This window comes from Pipra filicauda, unplaced genomic scaffold (genome assembly GCF_003945595.2).
Source record: "Pipra filicauda isolate LSUMZ 115617 unplaced genomic scaffold, ASM394559v2 scaffold280_size1006739_pilon, whole genome shotgun sequence".
NCBI lineage: Eukaryota > Metazoa > Chordata > Aves > Passeriformes > Pipridae > Pipra > Pipra filicauda.
The window spans coordinates 41,832-54,108 of NW_024104399.1; the positions used below are offsets into that span (position 1 = coordinate 41,832).

The 12,277-nt window shown below is 40.8% G+C and overlaps 1 long non-coding RNA gene across 1 annotated transcript; it reads left to right on the forward strand.

The window, feature by feature from the left end:
• The first annotated feature begins 462 nt into the window (after positions 1 to 462).
• LOC120323526 lies at positions 463 to 11,421 on the forward strand. Its single transcript, XR_005564052.1, has 3 exons — positions 463 to 582; positions 6,122 to 6,217; positions 11,171 to 11,421. It is a non-coding gene; the product is annotated as an uncharacterized LOC120323526 (long non-coding RNA).
• The last annotated feature ends 856 nt before the right edge of the window (positions 11,422 to 12,277 follow it).

Below are 12,277 nucleotides of genomic sequence, written 5' to 3' on the forward strand. Positions count from 1 at the left end.
AGCTCTCTCAACCTTTTCTTGTATGGGAGGTGCTCTAGTTCTTTCCTCATATTTCTAGTCCTTTGCTGAAATTACTCCTTAAAGTGTACACGTCTTGTACTGGGGAGCCCACAACTGGACCCAACCCTCCAGGTGTGGCCTCACAGCACTGAGTGGAGAGAAAGGATCATCCACCTCGACTTGCTGGCACCACTCCCATTGCAGCCTAGGATGTTGTTAGCTGCCTTTGCCACAGGGGTGCATTGCTGTCTCATGGGCAGTATTACTTTTTGGACAAATTGTTTTTGCCACCGATGCTACTGCTTCTTTCCACTTCTTTTTGTGTCTTTTAATTTATTTTTTTTTCATGTGTTGTTGGTTGGGGTTTTTTGTTTGTTTGTTTTTAAATGTTTAATGTCTGGATGGAAGAATGGGCTTTGTTCGTTTGTAATTTCCCAATCCCTCATCCTACCATCTTAATTTTTTTTTTCTGTAAGCTTTCTACAGCCTTAGGCCCAGTTACCAAACCCGACAGAGCTCAGTTCTATTCTGCCAGAGTCAAATCTCGACGTAGGAAGTGACTGAATGTATCAGGACACACAGGTAAATAACCATCAGTGGGAGAAGGGCATCTTCTGAGTGATCGTATGTTATGCTAACTTTTTTCCTTTCCTGCTAAGTTAATGGAAGTCTGTATGATATGGTTAGTTAATGCTTATGAAAGTAGCTGAAAACTGGGGGGAAGACAATTTTGAATATCACTGTTACTCAGAAACTTTGAACACAGAGGTTTGTCCTTACAGAACCCTCACCTGCCAACATGCACATACTGTCTAACACGAAAAATGCGTATAAAGGTATTCCTGCGGTAAACCAAGAAAGTGTAGTCAGAGGTGAATGCTGAGATAAAATATTGCTTCAAATATTCTTTATGGATTCTTGGATGAACAAAAGGTACTAAAGTCAGCAAGTCTTTATTACCTCTGATGTGCAGTTGCATTAGCTGTGCACAAGAAGTTCATGTTGTTAAGTCTACAGATTCAGAGTCTTCACCCCCATGGGGCTGTGACACACTCAGTAGTTTTAACTCCTTAAGGTGAATATATGTCTTTTTCAACCTCTCTCTTAGCAGACAGATCAAAGTAAAACCAGCTTTCTTTAGTCTTTCTTTACTAAAAAACAAACTGTAGTTTCATTTACAGTCCCTGCTATGATTCGTCTGGAGTTGCCAGATGTATATATTAAAGCAGTGTGTCATAGAGAGATAGTAGTGCACTTAGGATATAAAAGGGATACAGAAACTGGAATGTACCTAACAGATATCTGCCTGGTTCACTGCTTATCCACTGAAATAAGGCCTTAAGACTCTGCACTTATTTAACTGAGTACTACAGAATTGTTCAGGTTGGAAAGGTCAGCTAGAGCAGCTTCCCCACGGCTGTATCTGGTTGAGTTTCAAGCAGCAACACATATGGAGAATCCAAAAGATCTCTGGGACAACTGTTCCTGTATTTGACCACTCTCGTAGTCGGAAAAAAATAGATCCTTACAGTTTCGAAGAGGAAAAGAAGAAACCAAGAAACATTTTTTCTTTTCATTTCCATAGTAGGTTTCTTGTGTTGATAACATGGTAAGCAGTTTCTTCAAGTGGGGAATGTTGAGGTAGATCCACTGACAGTTATGGAAGTATAGTAAAAAGGTAGTAGAAAATTCTTTTGGCTAAAAGTGCTTGGGAAACTGTGAGAGTCACTATATATAAAAAGGATTTTTCTCTGAGTGGAGTTTTAGAGCTAGATTTAGAGGAACCAGGCTGATTTCAGGCCCAGTTAGACAGAGATAAACAGACTAAACAGATAAACTGCTCATGTCCTTTAAGATAAACTCATGCCAACCTGTAGTTGTAGCCTTCAGAGTGGGACAACAGATGCTCAGAGAAGCTTTTCCAATCTAATTTACTCTCATATGTACCAGTACCCCTTGCTTACTAATAATACTTAAAAAAAATACTGAAACCATCCAACTTTCTCCCTGTGAGCCAGCTCCAACTGAGAAATCCTCAGGCCCTTTAAGGAATAAGTCTCTATCTTTTGTATTGTTTTGGATTTTATAGAATAACGTATGGTGTGCTTTGGTACCCCATTTCCATTTATTGCTTATCAGTCCCATGAATTTCCAAAGGAGAAAGGAAAAATGTAGTTCTGTTCCATTAATCCAGGTAATTTCAACTTCTTATTGAGGATGGTGATGTTCTGACACATTGTAAATTTATCGGGGCAGATTTTGTAGACTTGCACTGCTCCAAGCCAACATAGCCTGTCATGGTTTGAGATAGCCCCAAAATCCAATTCCCTAGCTCCATTCCCCCTCCCACATCTCAACCTAATGTGAGATGGGTTTTTCCAGACAAAAACACACCAGACTCAAAGTGGGGGAAAGGGAATATATTACAATGACTGTACAAATAAATACCATATCACATTATACACACGATCACAACTATCTCTACCATGACATATGTATTTACAATGGATCAGATCTCTTCTCCCCTCCAAATAAAAGTCCAGGAGGGAAAGAAGGACAGATCCCTTCCAGTCCTTAAGCAGCAGCATCTTCTGAGGCAGCAGTCTGTCTGTCCTCTCCACATGCAGCAGCTGTGGCTGGCTTTCTGCCAGCACTCACAAGGGAGGTATCCAAGCTCCCTCGGCCCCCTTGACACAGGCAAAGGGGTCTTCCGTGGGCTTCGTAACCCCAGACAAGGTCGTTTCACCACGTCATATCACGAAGACACAGGGGGGTCTTCGTGACGGTCTGGTATCTCTTGCAGGGCCTCTGTGCCCTGTCTCTCAGGCTGCCACCGTGGCAGCAGTGCGAGGGGGGAGCCAAGGTCAACTCCCCCCGCATTCCATCTGGCCATCCCGGTCCAGCTCCAGGACGTCTTTTGAGCTTCTTAGCTCCTCTCTCTCTCCGGTGCTACATGTCTAAAACTCTTCTCCTAAATAGGAGTCCATCTCCCTCTTTTCTCAGAGGGATCTCAAAGGAGTTTTGGGGGCTGGTACAGTCTTACCCCCAGAACTCTGTCTCTCAGCTGCTAGCTCTCTTTTATCCCGACTCTCCTTCCAGGAGTCCTTTCTCTGGTGCTGCATGTTGTTTCTGCTGCTCCTCCGGTTCAGGTCCTTATCTGTCCTGGCTCTCTGCCGCCGTTTCTCTGGTGCTTACTGGCTGCTGCTCTGCGCCCATGGAGAAAACATCTCCCGGCATAACTACAGACACTTAGTTCAGTCTAAGACTGTTCCAAGTCTCTGCAATCCCCCCAGCCGGGGCTGGGAGGGGGCCCAGAGGCCCCAAGGGGCTCAGAGCCCCTACCTCGTGGCTCTGCAACATGGCCACCTCTCCTCAACCAAAACCTACAACTCATCTCTTCCGGTGAGCTTGTGATATGTTTACATTTCTGCAGGAGTGCCCATTGGGCAGAACTTCAAAACTTCCAGGGGTTTCCACCCCTTGGGGTCTACCACTTCTCTTAGCCTCTGGGGAAAACAAGGTCCAAACCACTACATAGCCCTATTGTTATCAAGCACTTTGCAACAAGGATCTATGGCAGCTGAAATCTGGACTCGTTGTCTTTTATTAAATAGATTGCTACATCCCATGACAACAGTTATCAAGGGTTATTCTTTGAAAAACAGCACGTTGTTTCATTTGTGTTGTTTCATTTGTGTGTCAATGGCAACATAGGCTGCCTGCATTTCAAAAAATCATCAGAAGTGTTCAAAACTGCCGCCTTTCTAAGTGACAAAGTTGTGCTGACAAAGACAGTGCTCTCAAACCTTCCTGTCTGTTGGAAAGAACTTGAAGTTCTGTATGTATGTGCTTTAGTTTCCTGTGCTCCTAGTTTCGAGTCACGTCACATTCTGGTACTCTGAAATTCCCGTTCACGCATGGGAAGAATCTATCTCGGATTGTTTTTGAATGGTAGGTATGTCAGATTAGACCTGTTGGTGAAGTGGAGTCAGGATCAACTGCTTGGGAGTGTTTTGAATGTAAAAGTACAGCAAAAAAACCAAACCCTTTATGTTTTTTTTCTCCTTTTTTTTCCCCTCCTGTATAGGAACAGGACATGGTGTCAGTCTCTTTATTTCAGGGAGTACAGGCATGAACATCACTACTGTATTTGCAACAGGGGCAGAGGGACAAAGCTATCCTAGGCTTGACTATAGAGCAGGAGGAATAAGGTGGTATTTGTGAGTATGAAGTTGAATCCACACCAAAGTCCTCTTTCCTGGGCGAGGTAGTTAAAGCAGTGAGATTTTCCTTTTCGATTTCCTTTATTTGTATCCCAGTATTTCAATGTCTGCTGATTTAGTCTGATAAATTAAAATTTTGATGCCAATGTGCCTAATTACCTGATAGAACAGATTTTCTAGTGATGCGCATTTGCTATCTGGTTTTTTTTCTTAACTTCCTCCCCCTATTCAAACTTGTCTTCAGCTTTTGCCCTTGTGAGCTTTAAGGTAAGAATGGTTTAAGCAAAGTCTATTAGCCTGTTGATTCTGGCAATCCGCATCATTTGTCTGCAGTTGCTCTGCAGTGCATGTAAGGCTGTGTCATTTCTGCCCTTTGGGCTGACCCTCTTTCCTATAAGCCGTGAAACCAAAGCAGACAGCAAAGCAGATTTCCATACAAGTTCCAGACAATTTTCCTAGGAAGTTATAATGAATCACGGAATCAACCAGGTTGCTGCCACAGGAAATTATCTCCATACACTTCAGGAATCTCGTAGACTGAAGTCACCGAGTCTAATCACAAAGCAAAGGGCCTTTGGACCAACGCTGTGTGGTCACACCGATGGGAATGTTTCACCTCTGCCTAGCAAATGTTGGGAAACCTGGGTGCAAGGTAGGACTGGATGTCGCAGGTGGGAGTGGAAGGCCTAGACAAAATTTTTTAAAAAGCCCTGCTGTTGAGTCACGAGGTGCAGAAAGGACTCTCTTGCTTTCTAAACCCCTTCTCAGAGAGGAGTCTAAGTGCAGCTGAATCCAATCTTAGCCTTGCATTATGTCAGTGGTTTAAATTTAAGGAATTACAGGGGTGTGATTGAACCACTTTTGTACTGCAGGTTTTAATGATTGACAAAATGAGAATATTTATATAAAATGAGTCATTTCTTATTACAAATGATCAGGCAAAAGATCTTAATCAGAATTATTTGCTACACAGTATAACTGCTGAAACTACTAGTAGTATAGTATAAGATAGCGTAGTGCACTATATTGAAGCAATTATTGAAACAATTATATTAAAGTTAGCAAAAAGGAAATAATAAGTAGAGATTTGATGTAACTCACCCATACCAATGCTCATGGGGAGATCTCTTTCTCTCAACCTTGAGGAGTATCCTTGGAGGGTGTCCACACCCAAGGGAGGAATCTCCACACGTACACCCCAAGAAGGGTTGTTAGAAGAACCTGACTGTATGAAAAGGGACTGGACTTTTACAGTATGAAGTGATTGACTGCTAGTCACAAATTTACAGGCCAGCTACCAGCTTATCTCTCCAATCCTGTTTCAAAAGTAGAGTGTGTATTTGACGTCTGGTGAACCAGGCTAGTTTAGAATAATCAACACCAAGACAGCACCCTGGCACCAGCAGTTGAACTTGAATGATAGCTTGCATGATGGCTTACATATTATGCATTCTCTGATTGGATTTTAGGTCTGATTGGGATAGGCTCTCCTGCCACACTGGGCACAAAATTCTTCATTTGAGTCAGCTTGAGTCATGGGAAGGCACTGTCTAATTCCCAGTGGACAGGAAAATTTCCTCTATCACAATCATTATGGGTTTTATATGATATTAAGACTCTCCTGATGTAGCTGGTGTTATGTTTTGAGAAGGTTTCAGAAGTCATAAAACTACAGAGAATGAAAAACACAAAGGCAGGTGAAAAAAGGGCAAGCTTCCCAGTCTGCAAATCCAGATGGAATAATGCCTGGGCTTCATCTTTCCTTGGCAGTGTGAACAGCCAACATAGTCTCTGTTTGCTGTATTAAAAATACTTATGTCTCTTGTAGATGACTGAATGGGAACAATGGACTCTGAAGCCACTATTGCAGGTATTGAAATTCTTTTTATTTTTTCTAGGACAGGCTTTCCTGTGCCGTATTCTTCATGCTTTTCCTTCTGTGGATTGGGCTGTATTTCATACATATATTTCACCCGTAGCTGTACAGAAAAGAGGTAGGTAGAAGGGAGCACTGAACTCCTTCCGTCCTACTAGCAACTCCGGAACTAGAAATTCAGAGTTGTCAAGAGGCAGGTTAGCTCTGGTGTCTTAAAGCCAGTAGCTACCTGATAAACAGCATGCAGTCCTTGCAATGAAATAGCAGAAAGTCGTGTAGCATGCTCAACTTGATTAGCTCAGTCGCTTCCCACAGCAGTAACTTTGCTGAATGCTGACAAAGAATGCAGCTGGCTTATGCATTCACAGAGGCATCTTCTAAAAGGCTAATAAATGTATGACAAGGGTAACTCAGCCACTGTTAATAAAACGATGTCAGGTCTATAGAGAAACATATATCAGTCTAATGTGTGTATGCTGTTCAACTTATGAATTTAAAAAGCGCCACAAAGTCAAGTGTGTGTAGCAGTAAATATGGAGGTGAAAGATGAAGGCAGGGATATACAAAAGTCTCTCTCAGTCATTATTTATAGTCTATAGAAACATTTCCTGAGTGTTTCTGAAGAAAATACTTGGAGGGTCAGGGAGCAACTGGGGCGATTACTGCAGAACAGGGCTCAGTTTGAATAACAATAACAGTATCCAAACTTGCAGCAAAAAATCTGGTTTTGTGACCCACAGCACACTTAGAAAATAATTTGTGTGGCTCCTCATTGTGAACCTCTAGATCATGGTGAGCAGTATTGATATGTGGCTCAGAGAATGAAAGAGAAGAAAGAGGATGCTGGTAAGAAACAGATGAGAAAGGAACAGCAGGCACTGAAGAGAAACACAGCAGATAGGAGGCTTTAGCTCATTTAAAGGATAATAGATGAGATAGTTCATTGTAGATAAACGTGGAATAATGATGACTTCGATGAATCCTTTTCACTACAGACTCTGTGTTTCACAAAACAGGACTTTAAAAAATAAAACTACCAAAACTTAGGAGTCAAAAGGCACGGCTATATGTTCTGTTAATGAGTAGCAAACAGGAGGAAGACACATCCCTACAGAATGGTACTGCTGGTGGGCATCATGATCCAGGATGCTCAGGAGTGGGGTGAAATAAAAAGAAAGAAAGGAGAGGGAGAATGAACCCAAAAGCAAAATAAAATGGTCAACTAACTAAAAAATGAAGAGTTTGGAATAGTGTGCTTGTGTATGTGGACTTCCGATGTCAAGACAACATACAGAAATTATTTGGCCCTAAAAATTTCTTTCAGTTTGTTGCTAGTGGTTATATATAGGAAGCAGTGATATTACCTGTGTTTGGAAGGTAAGTTTTGACTATAATTCTGTTATTTTATTGGGATGGGGAGTGAAGTCTCAGAAACTAAAGGAGGGACAGGCAACATTAACATGCTGATTTTTTTTTTTTTTCAAAAGAGAAGTCCTTTGCTCCCTGCTAGTGTGCAGGGATGTCATGTTGCAGCATATGGTATGTGTTGTTATGGAGGCAGGACTGCTGGCCATTTTCTTTCCCAGCAGACTGGAAGCTTTTGGATGCTGTATTCCAGCAGTGGCATGACCATATATAAGTCCTATGGGGAGAGGCTGAGGGAGCTGGGGTTGTTTAGCCTGGAGAAGAGGAGGCTCAGAGGTGACCTCATCACCGTCTATAACTACCTGAAGGGAAGTTCTAGCCAGGTGGGGGTTGGTCTCTTCTCTCAGGCACTCAGCAATAGGACAAGGGGGCACGGGCTTAAGCTCCGCCAGGGGAAATTGAAGTTGGATATCAGGAGAAAATTCTTTACAGAGAGAGTAATCAGGCATTGGAATGGGCTGCCCAGAGAGGTGGTGGATTCACCATCCCTGGAGATTTTTAAACGCAGATTGGACGTGGCACTGAGTGCCATGATATAGTAAATGGACTGGATTTGGACCAAGGGTTGGACTCGATGATCTCAGAGGTCTTTTCCAACCCAATCGATTCTATGATTCTATGATTCTATTCTATGATTCTAATGTTACGCTCTCAGCTCAGACTAAGGCTGACAAGATTTGTAAGTTTGTGCTCCATGGCAGAAAGAACCACTGTTTGACATTAATTTCTTTGGGGGAAGAGAGATCTTAGCACCAATCACAAAGAGATGAAGATTATGTCTCTGGGTTTTTTTTAAAGAAATTTTTAAACTAATTTAGTTTAATTTCCCCTAGAAGCAACAAATATTTACAGAGGAAGTATCAACACCTCTAACCTTTGCTCCAATGTAGAGGGCAAGCTAAGTAGTGTTTCAAAATACTGAAATTTTCATTCCTCTGAAAATTCCAGGTTTCACAGTGCTGTTGTTGTTTTCCATTGGCTGAGCTCATGGCAGGTCCTGTGGTTTGCTGGCAGTCCTTGCACCTTCCCATTTCTTTTCTGTTTTGGTGCTGCTCTAACACTTCTTACCGCTGCCTAGCATGAGATGCTTTCTTTTCTGCACAGCTTCCTCTGTAGCCTCAACTTCTGTGTATTCAAGCCTTCTGTATCCTCATGAATGGTAGGGGCTGACCTTGTCCTACTTGGAACTGAAGCTTGTTTGGGTGTGCTCATAGCAATTGCTGTCATCCTCAGATGTTTTCCTATCCTAAATTAAACAGGAAGTCAATATGTTAAACTCCATTGGAAAAATATGGAGAACTTGTGTACTTAGTCATGGTGCTGTGGAGCAGTGAGTCAGTATGGCTGTGCATATGTCCACTGTCAGTGTGAACTAAGCCATATTAAGCCCTGTTAATTTGATTGCATGTCTGAGAGTGGAAATGACTCCTCTTTGCAGACATTCAGGGTGGTTTAAGATGTAATTGCTTCTAGAGCATCTTAAAACCATTTACTGGTTATTCCTAGTCCTGTCATATTAGAGCTGGCTGATCTTTATTACCCTCCTCATCTTTTTCAAGGCAAAGCCAGCTGCTTTAGCCTAACCTCCAGTTACACTGACTGAGTTAAACTGGACAGCTTCAAATGAAGTAGGTTAAAGTACAATCACATTTTCTAGCTGAGGAGTGGGGATGACATGAACTTCTAGACTGTAGTCAGGGATATGAATATTTCAGACATCCAAAAGTAGATAGTTCAAGTCTTTCTCATTTTAAGTCAGACAAAAACAGGAATTGTAATTTTTAAAAGCTGACTTTATCTGCTTTTGACTGTCTTTATGAATAAGTGGCGACTTTGGATGCCTAGATAACACTTGGACTTGCTGATCTGTGCTTGGACTTGAAAACACAGATAATAAAATTTAAAGTATTTATCCAAAAAATAAATAAGAAGATGGATATTGAGTGTTGACATTTCAAAGTCACTGAATGTGTGACCTTAATTCTACTGCATTTAGCTCTAGGGTCACTGAAGCTTTCTGCTTGGTGGCAGATTAAAGTTCAGAGCTGAAGCTGTTTTTTCCCTATGTGGAAACTCAGTGATGACAAAACTTCCCTGGGTCCTACTGAAACAAATGAATGTAGTTGGTAAATGCAGGAACAGTCTCTGGAGTTGTGTGATACAGACTGGGAAGATTTGAAGCCCTATGACATTTAGTTCAAAGTTCAGAAAATGGCACCAAAGTGCTGCCATTTGATCATTTTAGGATTCTCTTTTGAAGCATAGGTACTTTGTACTTTATCCCTGTGAAGTTTTCCACAATGGTGGTGTTTTAACTTTAGAGAATGCAGTTCCTACAGGTATTCTGGAACATTTGACACAGACTTGAAGGATTTAAGGTAACACGGCTTGAGTTTTTGTCAAGCTGGTGTGTATTTTTGTGGCTAAAGTTCTAAATCTCTTCTGAGTGTGGCTACAATTTGTTCTTGGCCATGCAAGCATTAGTAAAACCTCTATCACAATATTTTGGAAGTGGGTTTTTTACCTTTTTACAATTAAGTTTGATCATTTTTTTCTATAAAGCTTAACCACAGACCGAAAGCAAAGAATGTGGAAGCAAATATGTATCAAAACTGGTTTGCTAGGAATCAAACAATTTTTCCAGACTCATAATACCAGTGCCTTTCTGGTTTGCTAATTAGTCTCCATCTGAATTGAGCTCCAGGCCTGGCTATGTTACTTACTCTGTGACCATGTAAATCACTTCACATCTATATATTGCACTCTTCTTCATTGTTGAGAGACTCTAAGAAGCTCTACAGTACACTGAGGTTTAGACTGCAAGAAGTATTAGAAAAATTGTTGCTTATAACACTGACTTATTATGTATACAGGTACATTTCAGTATTATCAAATGAATGATATAAACACAAGCTTTTTGTCTAATACATATTGTTAGAGTAGAATAACGTGCTGTTATTGTGTATACAAATAGCAATGATAGTTTAACAAATTGCAGTTCAACCAACCACGGCTTAGTTTGTGCATAAATGGATATTAAAAATAGTAAACTTAAGATTAAATGCTCCTTGTCTGACAGTTGATCTTAAAGCCACTTAGTTTGTTAATGGTAACTGCTGTTTGTAGGTGCTTCTGGAGTCAGAGCACAGGGAACGTAACCTAAAAGTTTTAGTATGCCTTTGTGCATCTGAGCGATATGAAAGATGAGTTGGCTTCAAAAGATTTTCTGTACAGCTGGGAAAAGAACTCTGTGCATTTGTCTAAATAATACTGGTAATTGAGCAAGAATACTTTCCCAAGAGAATGCAATTTAAAGAAGAAACTATTTAGTTCTCTGAAAGCAAGGAAAGCTTGGCCAAGGTCTGACTCAAGCAAGAGAGGAACTCTTTGAGATAGCAAGAGAAAAGTGTTTCCTCTTCAGTAAGCTTCCAACTTAATATAATCTGAAAGAAGGAGGTGTGCTTACTGACTTTCAGTAGGGACTTGAGGTCTTTCTCAGTGATTGGGTTGAAAGAGAAGGTGTTTGTATCTACTGAGATTGCAGGTCGCATTTCCAAGCATTTTAATTAAACACATTTCTTCCTCTTGCATTTTCTCTCTCTTCATAAAAATTCCATATATAAATATATATATATCTATCTTCCAGAAGGCACTGATTTGTCAGGAAGCTCTCTACAACCAGCTGAAAAAGAGAATCTTAGCCAAGATGTTGTGAGAGAGATGAAAATGGAGACTGACAGATTACTTCTCTCTGTGGTGAAGAAAATACTGTAGCTAAGAAACTCAGCCTTTCTGTTCATGATTCAAATAAAATCCACTTTCCATCTCCATAGGAGGCTAGATTTAAAAAGAGGTGCCTCCACCACTGTAGGAACCATGTATATCAAGTAGCCATGCATCCACACTAGCATTTTTTCCATTTACATTTGTTTAAAATAAAAATGTTTTTTCCTGGAATGTGTGTGTGTGTATGTGTGTGTGTGTGTGTATGTACACCCACTTTTATTGGACAAACTTTAGACCTTCATACCATAAATTTTTGGCTTTATGTATTGGTCCTCTGTTCCTTTCCCCACCGTTGAATTAATATTGGTTTGTGCAGTCTGTTCTCCTGGTTCATGTGATATTAATGTAGAGCCTTTCCATCTTCAGCTTCTTCCCTCTTGCTGTCACCCCTGTTTAATATATATTGTTTGTGAGGTGTGTTCTTGGTTCATAGGTGCCAGCATGTCATTCAATACCATAAACATGTAGCGGTAATTCCAGCTTAAGATACTCTCACAATAATGAGCTAACTTGCAAGAAAAAAAAACCCTGGCAAGATAGTTAGTATTATTACCAAAGAGTATTATTACTAAAGCAAAGTGTCAGAACAAAGCCTTTTTAAAGGATTCCAGAGGGCTGGAAAACCCCTATTAAAAAGACAGCTTTTGAAATGAAATCAAGGGAAAAGTGAACAGCTCCCATAAAACCATTAAGGATAAAGCTGTCAAAAATACTTGCAGACAACAATTTCAAGGGCTTTGTCCCAGGGACTGTGTGCTGTGCTCTGCCTGAATTTCATGTTCATGACCTTCAGCTGAGAATGTTATGCCTTAATCCAGTCTTGACTGATCCAACAATGGAGCTAAATAAGTATTATAAATAATCAAGACAGGCTTGAGGTATAGCTATGCGTAAAGACTCGCTGCTTTGAAATGCAATAAAAGCACTGAAGAGTTCAGTAGCAAAGTAAGATAGATGTAATCCTGCA